Source organism: Phascolarctos cinereus, unplaced genomic scaffold, assembly GCF_003287225.1.
Source record: "Phascolarctos cinereus isolate Bilbo 61053 unplaced genomic scaffold, phaCin_HiC Scaffold_4;HRSCAF=312, whole genome shotgun sequence".
NCBI classification, from domain to species: domain Eukaryota; kingdom Metazoa; phylum Chordata; class Mammalia; order Diprotodontia; family Phascolarctidae; genus Phascolarctos; species Phascolarctos cinereus.
The window spans coordinates 158,930,597-158,945,499 of record NW_027555847.1 but is presented as its reverse complement, the minus strand read 5'-3'; the positions used below and the strand labels follow the sequence as shown (position 1 = coordinate 158,945,499).

At 39.9% G+C, this 14,903-nt stretch overlaps 1 pseudogene; it reads right to left on the bottom strand.

Annotated features, from left to right (window-relative positions):
- Positions 1-9,000: 9,000 nt before the first annotated feature.
- LOC110201426 (large ribosomal subunit protein eL37-like) lies at positions 9,001-9,294 on the bottom strand (annotated as a pseudogene).
- Positions 9,295-14,903: the final 5,609 nt, after the last annotated feature.

The following is a 14,903-nucleotide window of genomic DNA, read 5'->3' as shown; positions in this document are numbered from 1 at the left end:
ACACATATCCAAACTTCTCCCTTGCCCCAATCATGTTCCACAGTATACCATAATTCTTGGCCTATATCTTATTCCCCTAATTATATTGTGATGGAAGACATAGAATATGTCATTTTGCATCTTCATATTCCCAGCTTGGGGCAGCTAGGTGGTGCAATAGATAGAGCACTGGGCTTGGACTCAGAAAGACTCATCTTCATGAGTTCAAATCCGGCTTCAGATACTTACTAGTTGTATGACCCTGGACAAGTCATTTAACCCTGTTTTCCTCAGTTTCCTCATCTGTGAAATGAGCTAGAGGAGAAAATGGCAAACCACTCTATTATCACTGCCAGGAAAATAGAGCCAAAGAGAATTGGATGCAACTGAACAACAACGTTCCCAGTTTGGGATCTCATCAAAGAGGCTCTGCATTATTCCAGAGTTTTATACAACCAGCATAATGTCACCTACAAATAGGAATATCTGGAGAATTTTACCATGTATTCAGAACCCCTCTTCACCTTTTGCTCCTACATGACAATGACAGAACTCACACAATATGTCCCCCTATTTTATGTCCTTACCCTAAGATAGCAATGATCATTAAACAAAGGTGTTTTTACTGGTATCTCTTCCAAGGAATCTTCTATAATCCTGACATGGGAGAAACCTTGATGGAGGAGGTCTTTAAAGACTGCATTTTTATCCGAAGTGCCATATGTAAGGACTTTTTCTCAATCTTCATAATTCTTTATCTCAATGAGTTTGTTATATGAATCTTTGCAAATGATCAGCAGGCGGACTTCAGAAAAACCTGGAAAGACTCGTATGGACAGATGCTGACTAAAGTGAGCAGACCCAGAACACTGTACACAGTAATAGCCATGTGGCTTCTGACATTGTGAATCACCCTCTTCTCCATAATACCCTCCTGTCTCAAGATTTTTGTGACATTGCTCTCTTCTGATTCTCCTACATGATCAATCATTCCTCAGATCACCTTTGCTGGACCTTAATTCTGGCTATCCCCGCTAACTGCTAGTGTCCCTCAAGGCTCTACCTAGGCCCTCTTCTCTTCTACCTCTATAGTATCTCACTTGGTGATCTCAACAGCTCCCATGGATTCAATTTTCAACTCTATGAGGATGATTCCTAGATCTAAATACATTGCCCTAACCTCTCTCCTGCGCTCCAGTCTGGAGTTACCAATTGTCTCAAATTTAACACGTCCAAATGGAACTCATTATCTTCTTACTGCTACCAAACTCCTCTCTTCCAAACTTCTCGGTTAATGTTGAGGGTACTTCCCAATAAGCCAGGCTTCAAAGCTGTGTTATCCTCAATTCCTCCCTCATACTCACTTGCCAAGCCTTTTGCTTAGTCTATCTTCACAACATCTCTCCTATATGCTCCATCTTCCCCTTTCTCCACTCATACAGCTGCCATATTGGTGTAGTTCTCATCATCTCTTACCTGGGCTATTGTCTTCTTTTTTTTTTCTTTTCTTTTTTTAATTTTTTAATATAAATTTATTTATTTTTAGTTTTCAACATTCACTTTCACAAGTTTTTGAGTTCCAAATTTTCACCCCATCTCCCTCTCCCCCCACCCCAAGATGTCACGCATTCTGAATATCCCTTCCCCTACTGTCCTCTCTTCTATCTCTCTCCCCTTCTCTTATCCCTTCCCTTCTTTCCTGTAGGGCAGGATAGACTTCTGTACCCCATTTCCTATATTTCTTATTTCCCAGTAGCATGTGAAAACATTTTTTAAATGTTTTTAAAACTTTAGGTTTCAAATTTTCTCTCTTCCTCCCTCCCCACCCACCCTCATTGAAAAGGCAAGCAACTCAATATAGGTTGTACATGTGCAGTTATGCAAAACACTTCCATAGTAGACATGTTGTGAAAAACTAACTCTATTTCCCTTAATCCTATCCTGCCCTCCCATTTATTCTATTCTTTCTTTTGACCCTGTCCTCCTCAGAAGTATTTACTTCTGATTACCCCTTTCCCAATCTGCCCTCCTCTCTATCATCCCCTGCTCTCTTGTCCCCTTCTCCCCTATTTTCCTGTAGGGTAAGACAGATTTCCATACCCAATTGAATGTGTATGTTATTCCCTCCTTAAGCCAAATCCTATGAGAATAAGATTCACTCATTCCCTCTCACCTTCCCCCGTTTCCCCTCCACTGTAAGAGACTTTTCTTTTCTGTTTTTTTTTGTGTGAGATAATTTACCCCATTCTACCTCTCCCTTTCTTCTTCTCCAATATAATCCTCTCTCATCCCTTAATTTTATTCTCCAGATATGACCCCTTAATCTTCAACTCACCCTGTGCCCTCTATCTATCTATCTATATATACATACATATAATTTTTTCCTCCAACTACCCTAATACTGACAAAGGTCTCATGAGTTATAAATATCATCTTTCCATGCAGGAATGTAAACAGTTCAATCTTAATAAGTCTCTTATGATTTCTCTTTCCTGTTTACCTCTTCATGTTCCACTTGAGTCCTGTATTTGAAAGTCAAATTTTCTATTCAGCTCTGGTCTTTTCATCAAGAATGCTTGAAAGTCCTCTATTTCACTGAATGACCATTTTTTCCCTGAAGGATTATACTCAGTTTTGCTGGGTAGGTGATTCTTGGTTGTAATCCTATCTCCTTTGCCCTCTGGAATATTATATTCCATGCCCTGCAGTCCTTTAATGTAGAAGCTGCTAAATCTTGTGTTATCCTGATTGTGTTTCCACAGTACTTGAACTGTTTCCTTCTGGCAGCTTGTAATATTTTCTCCTTGACCTGGGAACTCTGGAATTTGGCTATAATATTCCTAGGAGTTTTCCTTTGGGGATCTCTTTCAGGAGGAGATCTGTGGATTCTTTCAATTTCTATTTTGCCCTCTGGTTCTACTATATCAGGGCAGTTTTCCTTGATAATTTCTTGAAAGATGATGTCTAGGCTCTTTTTTTGATCATGGCTTTCAGATAGTCCAATAATTTTTAAATTCTCTCTCCTGGATCTATTTTCCAGGTCAGTTGTTTTTCCAATGAGATATTTCACATTGTTTTCTAATTTTTCATTCTTTTGGATTTGTTACTGTGTCGATTTCTCATAAAGTCACTATCTTCCAATTGCTCTATTCTAATTTTTAAGGAAGTATTTTCTTCAGTAATTTTGGACTTCCTTTTCCATTTGGCCAATTTTGCTTTTTAGGGCATTCTTCTCCTCATTGGCTTTTTGGACCTCTTTTGCCATTTGGGTTAGGCTATTTTTTAAGGTATTTTTTGGGGAGGGGTCTCCTTTAGCAAGCTGTTGACTTGTTTTTCGTGATTTTCTTGCATCACTCTCAGTTTTTCCTCTACTTCCCTTACTTGCTTCTCAAATCCCTTTTGAGCTCTTCCAAGGCCTGGGACTGATTCATATTTTTCTTGGAGGCTTTGGATGTAGGAGCTTTGACTTTGTTGTCTTCTTCTGGTTGTATATTTTGATCTTCTTTTTCACCAAAGTAAGATAATATAGTCTGACTCTTTTTGCGCTGCTTGCTCATGATCCCGGCCAATTACTTGAGTTTTAAACTCTTTGTTAAGGTACAAATCTGCTTCCAATGTGGAGAATGTACTGTCCCAAGCTTTGGGGGGTTTGTACAGCTGTTTTCAGAGATACTTGTAGGGACCTGTAAATTTTCAGTTCTTCCCAGGTGGTATGATAAGGGGCAAGGTGCCTGTGACTACAAGTAACTCTGAGGAGAGGTTTCTCTCCACAGACACTACAAGCTCCACCAAGCCAGTGCTCCTCCTCACCCCAGCACCATCGCCCAGAACTGTGGCCCAGATCCAAACACGGGCAAAGCAAGAGATTCCTGCCTCAGTACTGGCAAAGAGATCCCTGTGATCCTTCTCTGATCAGCCACTGGATTTGCCCTCAGTCTGTGGGCCGGAAGCTTGGGAAGCAGCTGCCTGCCCCACAGGGCCACGCTCTTGGGGAATGGAGCTGAAACCCTGCCTTCCTTTCTCAGCATCAACAGAAACAGACTTTTCCCACTGACCTAAGTTGTCTTTGGCATTGGTGGATTGAGGAGTCTGGAAACCTCCACAGCTGCCCATGATTCAGTCCTCTGAGGCCTGCTCCAGGTTTGCTGTGGCCTGCACGCCGGCCACACTGCACTGCGCTCCCAGCCCGGCCCGATACACCTTTCTGATCAATCATCCAGGTTGTCTTGGGCTGGAAATCTGTTTCACTCTGTCTTTTTTGTGGTTCTGCTGCTTCAGAATTTGTTTAGAGCCATTTTTTATGAGTATTTGGAGGGGTTTGGGGAGAGCTCAAGCAAGTCACTGCTTTCATTCTGCCATCTTGGCTCCACCCCTGGGCTACTATCTTCTAACTGGCCTCCCTGCCTCTAATCTCTCCCCATTTCAATCTATCCTTCATATTTAGCTGTCAAAGTGATTCCCTAAAGCACAGATCGTAAATTTTTACACACACACACACACACACACACACACACTCAATAAACTCCAATGGTTCCTTTTACCTCCAGAATCAGATATAAAGTTCTTTGCTTGATATTTAAAGTCCTTCAAAACTTGGCCTCTTCCTAACTGTCTAGTCATACACTTTAGTGCCCTCCATGTACTCTCTGACCCAGCAACAATAGCCTTCTTTACTGTTCTTTACACGCAACAATCCATTTCTCCGTCACCTCCACCTCCTTACTTCCCTGGTTTCTTTCAAGACTCAGTTCAAATCCTACCTTCTGCAGGAGGCAGCCTGCCCATCCCCTACTGCTAGTGATTTCCTTCTGAGATGACCCACCATTTGCACTGTTTATATCTTGCATGCAGAGTTATTTTCATAATGTCTCCTCCATTAGAATGTGAGTTCCTAGGGCAGAGACTGTGTTTTTGCCTTTCTTTGTACCCCCTTGCTTACAAGACAGCCTGATATATAGTAAGCACTAAATGCTTGTTGACCAATCTAACACCTTTTTTTTGTAGACAATGAACAGTAGAATCTTACATTCTCAACATCAATCAATTATGTGATGTTAAAAATGTGTTCTTCTATGAAATACATCTTGCAAAAATCTTTCCCCTTATAATATATTCATCAATGGTGCCTTTAATGTATGTGTAGATTATTCTCAGAAAATTTTTATAGAGATGGGAAATTAGAACTGTAAATATTGACATTCTCCTTTTTTGGATGAATGAGACATGAGATTTTCCCCCATACAGTTGATGTCCTGCCCTCCTTCAGATACTTTGAACATAAATTCCTCAAAGCCACCATCATCATCTCTTGAACAGATAACCTATGTGGTCTCTTGTCTAGTGCAACTGCTTTTTCCATTTTTTTTCTCTGCTGGTCCATTTCTATACCTCCCCTGTAAGAATAACTAGGACTGTGAAGTAAGAGTTCATTTGTGGTGGCTCCATTACCCTTCACTGTGCAATAAGTTTATTATATGAATTTTTGCAAATGATGAGCAGGCGGACTTCAGAAAAACCTGGAAGGACTCGTATGGACGGATGCTGAGTGAAGTGAGCAGAACCAGGAGAACATTGTACACAGTAATAGCCATGTTGTGTGATGACTAACTTTGATAGACTTAGCTTTTCTCAGCAATGCAAGGATCTAAGACATCTCCAAAAGTCTCATGATGTAAAATGCTATCCACATCTAGAAAAAGAACTATGGAGTTTGAATGCAGATCAAAGCATACTATTTGCTCTTTTTTTTTTTTTGCTTCTGTCTTGTTTCGTTTCTTCTTTCTTGTGGTTCCTCCTATTGGTTCTAATTCTTTTTACAACACAACTAATGTGAAAATATGTTTAATATAAACATATATGTAGAGCCTGTATCAGATTGTATGCTGTCTTGGGGAGGGAGGTGGGGAGAGAGGGGGAGAAAATTTAAAAATCAAAGGCTTAGGGACAGCTAGGTGGCGCAGGCGATGGAGTGCCGGTCCTGAAGTCAGGAGGACCTGAGTTCAAATACGGCCTCAGACCAAATGCTTGACACTTACTAGCTGTGTGACCCTGGGCAAGTCACTTAACCCCAATTGCCAAAAAAAAAAAAAGGAAAAAAATCAAAGGCTTATGGAAGTGATTGCTGAAAACAAAAAATAAATTAATCAATTTTTAAAAAGATATTTGGGACACTATCTATATTAGTTATATGTTTAAATATTAAGAAAGAAATGACACATACAACTGGATACCAGACATTGCAATTCTGAGACTGATTTAATATAACTAATTAAAACATCAAATACATTCACACTAAAAAAAAAAGTATCTTTGCAGATCTTCTCTATCTTTCACCTGTTTGCTGCCCTCTTTTCAGTTTTTTTCTTTATGTGCCCTAAGTATGAATTTACTTAGTTGGTTCTCTCACCAAGCTTTTTTTAAACTTATTTCCTTCTCCATTACTTCTCTCTGTTTATTTCCAAATCTCATGGATGACATCCATGACATCCGTTCAGGGAAGTTTGGCCTAAACATCCACACAGGAAACACTAAATTGATGAAGAATGCCTATCATCCAGATGATAACACACATTTAGGTAGAAAATGTGGAGAGTTCACCCATTAGTACACATACTATAATTAGACAGACACTACAAACGAACAATAAGTTGGGCTGGGAATTAAATGAGAGGAGAAAAGTGGGATGGATTGCTTTGGGGATTTTCTAAACTTCTTTTAATGACCCCAAACTTCTCTCTGAAACAAAAGCCCACCTTTTCAACATCTAATGTTGTTGTTTTATGGCTATGAATCAGAGAATACTACAGTCTCCAAAGAATTGAAAATGAGTACTGCAGATATGCTGAGTATTTTAGGATTCGCAGTCCCTAAGAAGGTGACAGGTGCTTAACAAATGTTTGTTGTATTGCACAGTTCACAAATAAGGACAATTTGCTTTTATAGAGAGAGATTATGACTGGCCCATGGTCATAGGGGTGTTGCATGCAACTCTCCAGACTCTATCTCTAGTGTTCTTTTCACAATGACAGAAATCAAGAGCTTTCAAAGGAAAGAATCATCAAGGACTAACTTTTAACACCTCTTCCCAAGGGTAATTCCTACAGACTTACCTTTTGAAAAGAGAGAGGTCATTTCAAGAGGTACAGCCCCACTGGAGAAAATTAAAATATCACCCAGAGGCAGTCAAATGGCCCCAGTAGGCTCTTGTGATAATGGATCATGAAGCATTAGTTCAGTGGTTCCCAACTTATAGGCTGAATGCCCCTGGGATGAGGGGGAAGGTGACATAGCCACATGCATATCAAGCATCACCATTTAGATCTTTATTTAGCGCCAACAAACTATTCAGTGTGACTCAATATAATAAACAGCCCTTCTGTGAATTGAATAAATATGCTTCGCATTATCACTTTAGGTGTATATAAATACATCTTAATTAATAAAATATAAATTCATTTAAAATTGTTGCTGAATCCATACTAACTTTTTCTCAACCTTTATTTTCCCAGTTCATGAATACTAATAAGGCAACTACTATCATGGAGATGGAGGGAAGGAGTAACAACACTAAAAAAATTTTTTTAATATTAAAAAAGGGTTCTCACACCCCAAAAGATTGGGAACCACTTTCCAAGATCATCATAGTGAAGTGTGGGTGTGCTCTGGCTCACTCTTCCAAAGCCAGACAAGCTACTTTTGCTCCTCAAGGTTCTAGAGGACCACCCTGAGGGGATATGTGTTTATTATTCTCTATTGTCATCACCTTGAGCTCCTATCAATTGTACACACACACACACACACACACACTTTGTTAGTAGCCAATGACTAATGCCTTGGTTCCATTTAACCACTTAATACCAATTAGCTTTTACAAAGAGATATTTACTTCAAAGATACAGCAAGAACAAAGTTTGAGCATTCTGTTATCCCTACCTCCAATATCTTGGGAATGGCAATTCCTCTACACCATCTTGGTCTTTGAAGAAAGGATGCTCAAAACTTAACTCAATTCCTACGTAGCATTGTTCCCTCCAAGTTCATATCAATTTGCAGCATGACTACTTCATGCACCCTTATCTCAACTTCTGCTGGCTTGTGTCTAAATTGTCATTCTCAGAAATCACTCCTTGCTCCTACGAGCATTGCTATTGTACTGTCTACAAACTCATACTCTAGAATTTGAAACCCACAAGGTCATGGTGGCTCTACCTTCTTCACCTAGAACAAAAAAAAATGTAGAGGCTAAGGACAGAGACCTGTTTCTCAGACCACATGGTTCCAGAGGAGAGCGAACCACAAGGCCTCTCCCCCTATTGCAGGGTCTCTCACCATATGTCATGAGACAGAGTTGCCAAATAGAGCAGAGAAAAGGGCCCAAAGGGGCCTAAGCAAATGCTGATGGGTCATTTTGAATGTCTCCACCATCAAAGAGCCTCCTGTACACCACAAGTCAGCCTACCAGTTAAAGAATGCCTATGCATACTCCAATGTCTCTTCAAAGAACTTCCTTTGGACATCATCCATACTCTCCCAGAAGTAGGTTCCCAGCCTCTCTGTGGGGAGAGACACCATCCCAAGAAATCTACACGTGCACTAAGCCTTCATCGCAATAGAATAAAATATTAGAGCTAAACAGAAACTTAACAATTTCTACAAGAGTCACTTCCTTTTATGGATGAGGGAATCAAAGGCCAGAGAGATCTTAGACAAGTGACTTGTTCAGTGCTATGTAGAAAGCTATTTGGAGACCTAGAACAAGAAGCCAGGTTTTTTCCACTACACCAAGTTGGGTTGAATGCTGATCATGCTACAAGTTGCCAAGGACTCAGTGAATGAAAATTAAAACATAGTTGCAGCCATAGATGTCATGCTTCACTTGACTTCTTACAGGTTTGTTGTCCAATCATTCAGTCATGTCCAACTTTTCATGACCCCATGAATCATACTGTGCATGGAGTTTTCTTTTTCTTTTATTGTTTTGTTTTGTTTTGATTCAAAACATTTATTGTAACAGTTGAATCATCAGGATGAACTAGGTACTATAACAGCTGCTCTCTTGGATTTAGGTGTTGTTTCTTCACAGAATCCATTCCTGAATTGGAGATAGACAATTTTTAGGTGCCTCATTTGACCTGTACCAGGGGCGTTATGTCACTTAGCCTTTATGCTCCAATTATACTTTCTTTTGTGTTTAGCACGATACCCACATTTACCACATGTTGACTTCTGAAGATGGCATGCCTTAGAGCCACAATGACGATACAAAGTGTGTGTCTTATTCTAGCACTTACCAAACAAAGATGTCCCCTTTGTCATCTTCTGCCGGCCGCCAGGACCAAAGAGCCATGGAGTTTTCTTGGCAAGGATACTGGAGTGGCTTTCCATTTCTTTCTCCAGTAGATTAAGGAAAATAGAGGTTAAGTCACTTGCCCAGGGTCACACAGCTAGTACATGTTGGATTTTTGAACTCAGGTCTTCCTGACTCCAGGCTCAGTGCTCTATCCACTGAGCCACACAGCTACAAACGGTAATGTCCAAACAAGATTTATACAGGATAAATAGGAGATAATCAACAGAAAGAAGACAAGAGGGAAGACTCCTTACTAAGGGGTACTGAGGCAGCTCTTTGTGACTTGGTAATAACAATAGAGTCTAGAAATACCTATTCCTCTCCCTGCAAATCAAAGTCATATAGACACACATCACCTATATGAACAACATATACCCAGACCCATATATATATATGTGTGTGTGTGTGTGTGTGTGTGTGTGTGTGTGTGTGTGTGTGTGTGTATGTATGTATGTATATACACATCCTGCAGGAATTTAAGTTTATTTTTCCAAATGGCCACATAAGTAGCATGCCTTAGGATCAGGATTTGAAGCTAGGTCTCTGCTGACTATTCCTCTATAATATGTTGCTTTTCTGCTGTACCCTGCTTTTACATCCCTTGCTGAAAAAGCTGCTGAGATAAAGGCCCAGGAGTCCTTTGGCCTATTCCTTGGCATTCTTTAAATCCAACCTCAAGGGGAAACAGCAAAATCTTAAGTGTATGTTTGGGGTCAGGAGGTGGAGTGGTAAGAAACACCTCACTTGAAGTCTTCCTGCTCATTCTCAAGAAGCAGATAATTAATGGTTGCTTTGGGCTAAGGATTGGAAGGTGAGAGAGAGTTTTACTGCCCTAGTAACTTGAGGAAACTAGCACGAGGCAATAGATTCAAGGCTTTAGCAGAAATAAGCAAGGGAGGAGTGAGAGATGATGTTGGGGAGAAGATGATTCCTTTGGTTTAGACAGATATGTGGGAAATTGAGGCCAAGATTGAAGATCTCAACCCATCTTTGTCTTAGTAAAAGTCCTAAAGAGTAGCAGGATACACATAGAGGTTAAATGACTTGCCTAAGGTGTTTTTTTTTAATTAATTTATTTTGAATTATCAACAATCACTTCCATAAGCTTTCGAGTTTTAAATTTTTCTTCCTCTCCCTCTCCACCTTCCTCCCCAAGATGGGGTACAATCTGATATATTGCCTAGGGTTAAAATTGGGGCAGCAAGGTGGCTCAGTGGATAGAATGCCAGGCCTGGAGTCAGGAAGACTCATCTTTCTGAGTTCAAATCTGTCCTCAGACACTTATTAGCTGTGTGGTTGTAGGCAAGTCACTTAACCCTGTTTACCTTAGTTTTCTCATCTGTAAAATGAGCTAGAGAAGAAAATGGCAAACCACTCTGGATGCAGACAGCACCCTTCTTCATATGTCCTTTATAGTTAATTTGGGCATTTATCATAGTCAAAATTACTTATTTGCTCAAAGTCATTCTTAAAACAATATTGCTATTACTATATACAGTATTCTCTTCGTTCTGCTCATTTCTCTCTTCGTTATTTTGTGCAAGTCTTTCCATGTTTTTCTAGTTCATCATTTCTTACAGTACAGTAGTATTCCATCAAAATTATATACCACAACTTGTTCAGCCATTCCCCAATTGATGGTCATCCCTGCAATTTCCAGTTCTTTGCTACAAAAAAAAAAGCTGCTATAAACATTTTAGAACATATAGGTTCTTTTCCTTTTTCCCCTAATCATCTTGGAAACAGATCTAGTAATGGTTTTGCTGAGTGAAAGGGTATAGGCAGTTTAATAACTCTTTGGACATAATTCCAGATTGCTCTTCAAAATGATGGGATCAGTTCACAATTCCACCAACAATGAATTAGTGCCCCAATTTTTCTACGACCCCTCCAACATTTGTCCTTTTCCCCTTCAATCATTTTATGCAATCTAATAAGTGTAAAATAATATCTCAAGGTTGTTTGAATTTGCATTTCTCTAATCAACAACAATTTTACAAGTAATTATGAGACACAGGGTTTGAATCTGTCTCCCTGCTTCCAAGACCAACTCATTATCTACTATGTACATTGCCTTTATCACACTACAGTGGCATATTCAAGAGCAAGCTTTCATCATATAGGAGATAAAAAGTTATCTCTCCAACAAGTCTAGAGAGGGAGGTCTCCAGTGGTATGCTAAAGGGCTTTACTGTTGGTCCCGCTCTGTTCAACGTTGTCACCAATAATATTTCTTAATTAAGGTAGAAATGTGTTTATCAAATTTGTAAATGATACAAATATGTCAGATGACAAAATCAAGACCCCCAAATGATCTTGATGGGCTGGAACTGTTTGCCAAATTTAACAAGGTAAAATTTTTTAGTGTAATAGTAATTAATATAAAGTTCTATATCTGGACTGAAAAAAAAGCTACTGCATAAGTGTGAAATGAGGGAGCAGACCTTCTTTTTTTAGGTTTATTTGCTTATCTATCTTTCTGGATCATTAAGATTATAGTTTTAAAACATTTTAACTTTTGAAAATGAAATAGATGAGGCTAAACAGCTAGTTATGAGGGTTTAGATGACTCATAAATTCAATATGGGCCAAGTGTTATGTGGCAGCCAAAAAGAACTAATGCAAATTTAGGCTGTGTTAATAGAAGTATAGTGCCTAAGGAAAAGGAGGCAATGGTCCTATTATTTTCCCATTCCCCACCACCACCACAAATTTCCCCACCCCCACCTCCAACCAAATCTGAAGTACTTTAGGAAGGTAATAGGATATAATGGAAGCAGCAGGGGCTTTGAAGGCAGAGGGTCTGGGTTCAGATCCTGCCTCTGACACTTACTACCTGTTCAAAATCATTTAACTTTGCTGGACCTCAACTTCTTTATCTATAAAATGAAGGGACTAGACAGAATGGTCTCTGAGGTTCCTTACAGCTCAAGAGCTATGATCTAATGATACCCTGTCCAGATGAATGCCACCTTTTAGGGAGGAAGGTAACCAATGGGGATGAATCCAAAGGAAGATGACCAGGTTCCTAAGGGACTCAAAACCATAATACACAGGGCTCAATTAAAGGAGCTGGGAATATATATTGTAGAAAAGACTTAAGAGGGGGGTACCTAGATTTCGCAGTGGATAGAGCACCAGCCCTGAAGTCAGGAACACCTGAGTTCAAATCTGGCCTCAGCCCAAACACTTGACACTAGTTGTGTGTGACCCTGGGCAAGTCACTTAACCCCAATTGCCTAAAAATTTTTGAAAAAAGAAAAAAGAAAGACTTAAGAGGAATTTGAAGGGCCATCTTGTGAAAAAAAGGATCGGAATCATTTTAAGCCTACAGTGCAAAATTAGAAGTTTTTAAGAAGGCAGGTTACAATTCAGTAGAACTGAAACTGTCCGAAATCTGAATGGGCTTCTCCCTCTCCCTTCCCCAAAGCAGGTTCTCTGGTGGTGTTCAGGGAAGGGCTGGATTTTTCAGGAATTATGTAGAAAGGATTATGATTCGGACAAGGGTTAGACTAGCTGACCTCTGAGGTCCTCTCCACCTGTAGGGTATTATGATTCCAGATGTTAAGCTTCTGTGTCAGCCTTATTTTGTATCTCTACACTTAGGGCAATGCCTTATATACAGGAGGTGCAGGGGCAGCTAGGTAGTGCAGTGGTTAAAGTGCCAGGCCTAGAGTCCAGAAGACTCATCTTCCTGAGTTCAAATCTAGCCTCAGACACGTACTAGCTGTATGACCCTGGGCAAGTCACTTAACCCCATTTACCTCAGTTGCCTTATCTGTAAAATGAGCTGGAGAAGGAAATGGCAAACCACTCCAGTATCTATGCCAAGAAAACCCCACATGCGGTTACGAGGTATTGGGAACAGCAGTAGGTACTCAACAAATGCTATTATTTCATTCGTAAATGGGAAAATTATGGAAAGAAAATCATAAATTTAACATTCATCGGGGCATCTAGGTGGCATAGTGGATCGAATGTTGGGCTTGGAGTCAGGAAGAATTGAGTTCAAATTTGGCCTCAGACACTTACCAGCTATGTGACCTTGGGAAAGTCACTTAACCCTGTTTGCCTCAATTTCCTTAGCCATAAAACGCAGATAATAACAGTGCCTACATCACAGAATTATTGTGCAGATCAAATGAGATAATATCTGTAATGCACTTTGTGCAGTGCCTGGCACATAATGGGTCCTATGTAAATACTTATTCTCATCCTTTTCTCCTAACACACTGATAATGAAGCAAGCCTCTTGCCTCTCCAGAGAAAGGTGGTGGACTAGAGGGGTAGAATGGACAAAAATAACAGTCATGATAACCTGCATTTATACAGCACTTTGAGGTTTGCAAACATGCGTTATCTCATTTTTAGATATTTCCAACGCGTTGATTTGTTTTGCTTGAAATTAATTATTTGTTACAAGGGGATGAGAATTAGTGAGAAAGGGCATTTATATTTTTAAAAAAAGAATCAATTAAAAAACTTTTTATGTAGTGGAAAGGAACTCCCCCAAGAGTCAGAAGACCTGTGTTCTCATCCAGGTTCTACCTCCAATTAGCCATGTGACTTTAAGTAAGTCATTTCCCTTATCTTGGCTTCAGGTTCCTCATCTACATATGGTGAGAATGTCCAGGAACCATCCTGGGTTCTTGTTGCCCCATTGTCTCTCTCAATAGAATGTAAGCTTCTTGAGAATAAGGATTGTTTCATCCCTTGGATCTGCAGTCCAAGGCAGAGCACAATGTCTAGCACATGGTGCGTGCTTAATAAACTCTTGGTTCTGGTACTGATGAGATCTCCAGAACAAGGTGTGGAATTCAATAGACCAAGTACACCAGTAGACCAAGCCAATTCCTTGATAAGGAATAAATTTCCCTTGTACCTTTGATCTGCTAACCCACTAAGAGGTCTTTGGTCATTTTGGTAAGGTGTGAATTTTCTGTGTTCTCATGTTAATACAGATTGAGGATGATTAATGATTACAACTAATTCATTCACCTGAGCTATACCCTTGGTTCAACTTTTTGTTTGTTTGTTTTTGTTGGTTCAACTTTTAAAAGGCAACCCAAGGATTCCAAAATCGGGAGACTAGACAAGTGAGAACATGGTGGACAGAGAAGAAGGGAGTGATTCACAGCCTTGAACTGTGTCCCTGGAGAGAGATCTACAGTATGTGATCGGTCCCCTAGGAGAGGTGGAAAGTGGAACCCAAGGATGGCAGCAGAGGAACTCTGTCTGGTCTGTGAACCCCTGAATCACCAATTTCCAACCATGAGTCATCAGCAAGGGTCTTACCTTATCAAGAAAACATCTCAATGATAGAATAAAGACCTCAGCATCAGTTGGATTAGAGTTCAAAACGAGGGGGATTTAAGCCTTGTGAAAGAGCCAATTTTGAAGAATTTCACACCTTATCCTGAGACCCCATTCCACAACAGAGGGCCATTTTGATAAGGAAAAACAAACCCAGAACAAGGACCGGGGAAACCTGTACCTGTAAAATGAGAAGCTGAGCAAGCTGATTTCAAAACCCGCTTTCTTGTAGCTTTAAATGTTAATGCCTAAAATTTGAGTG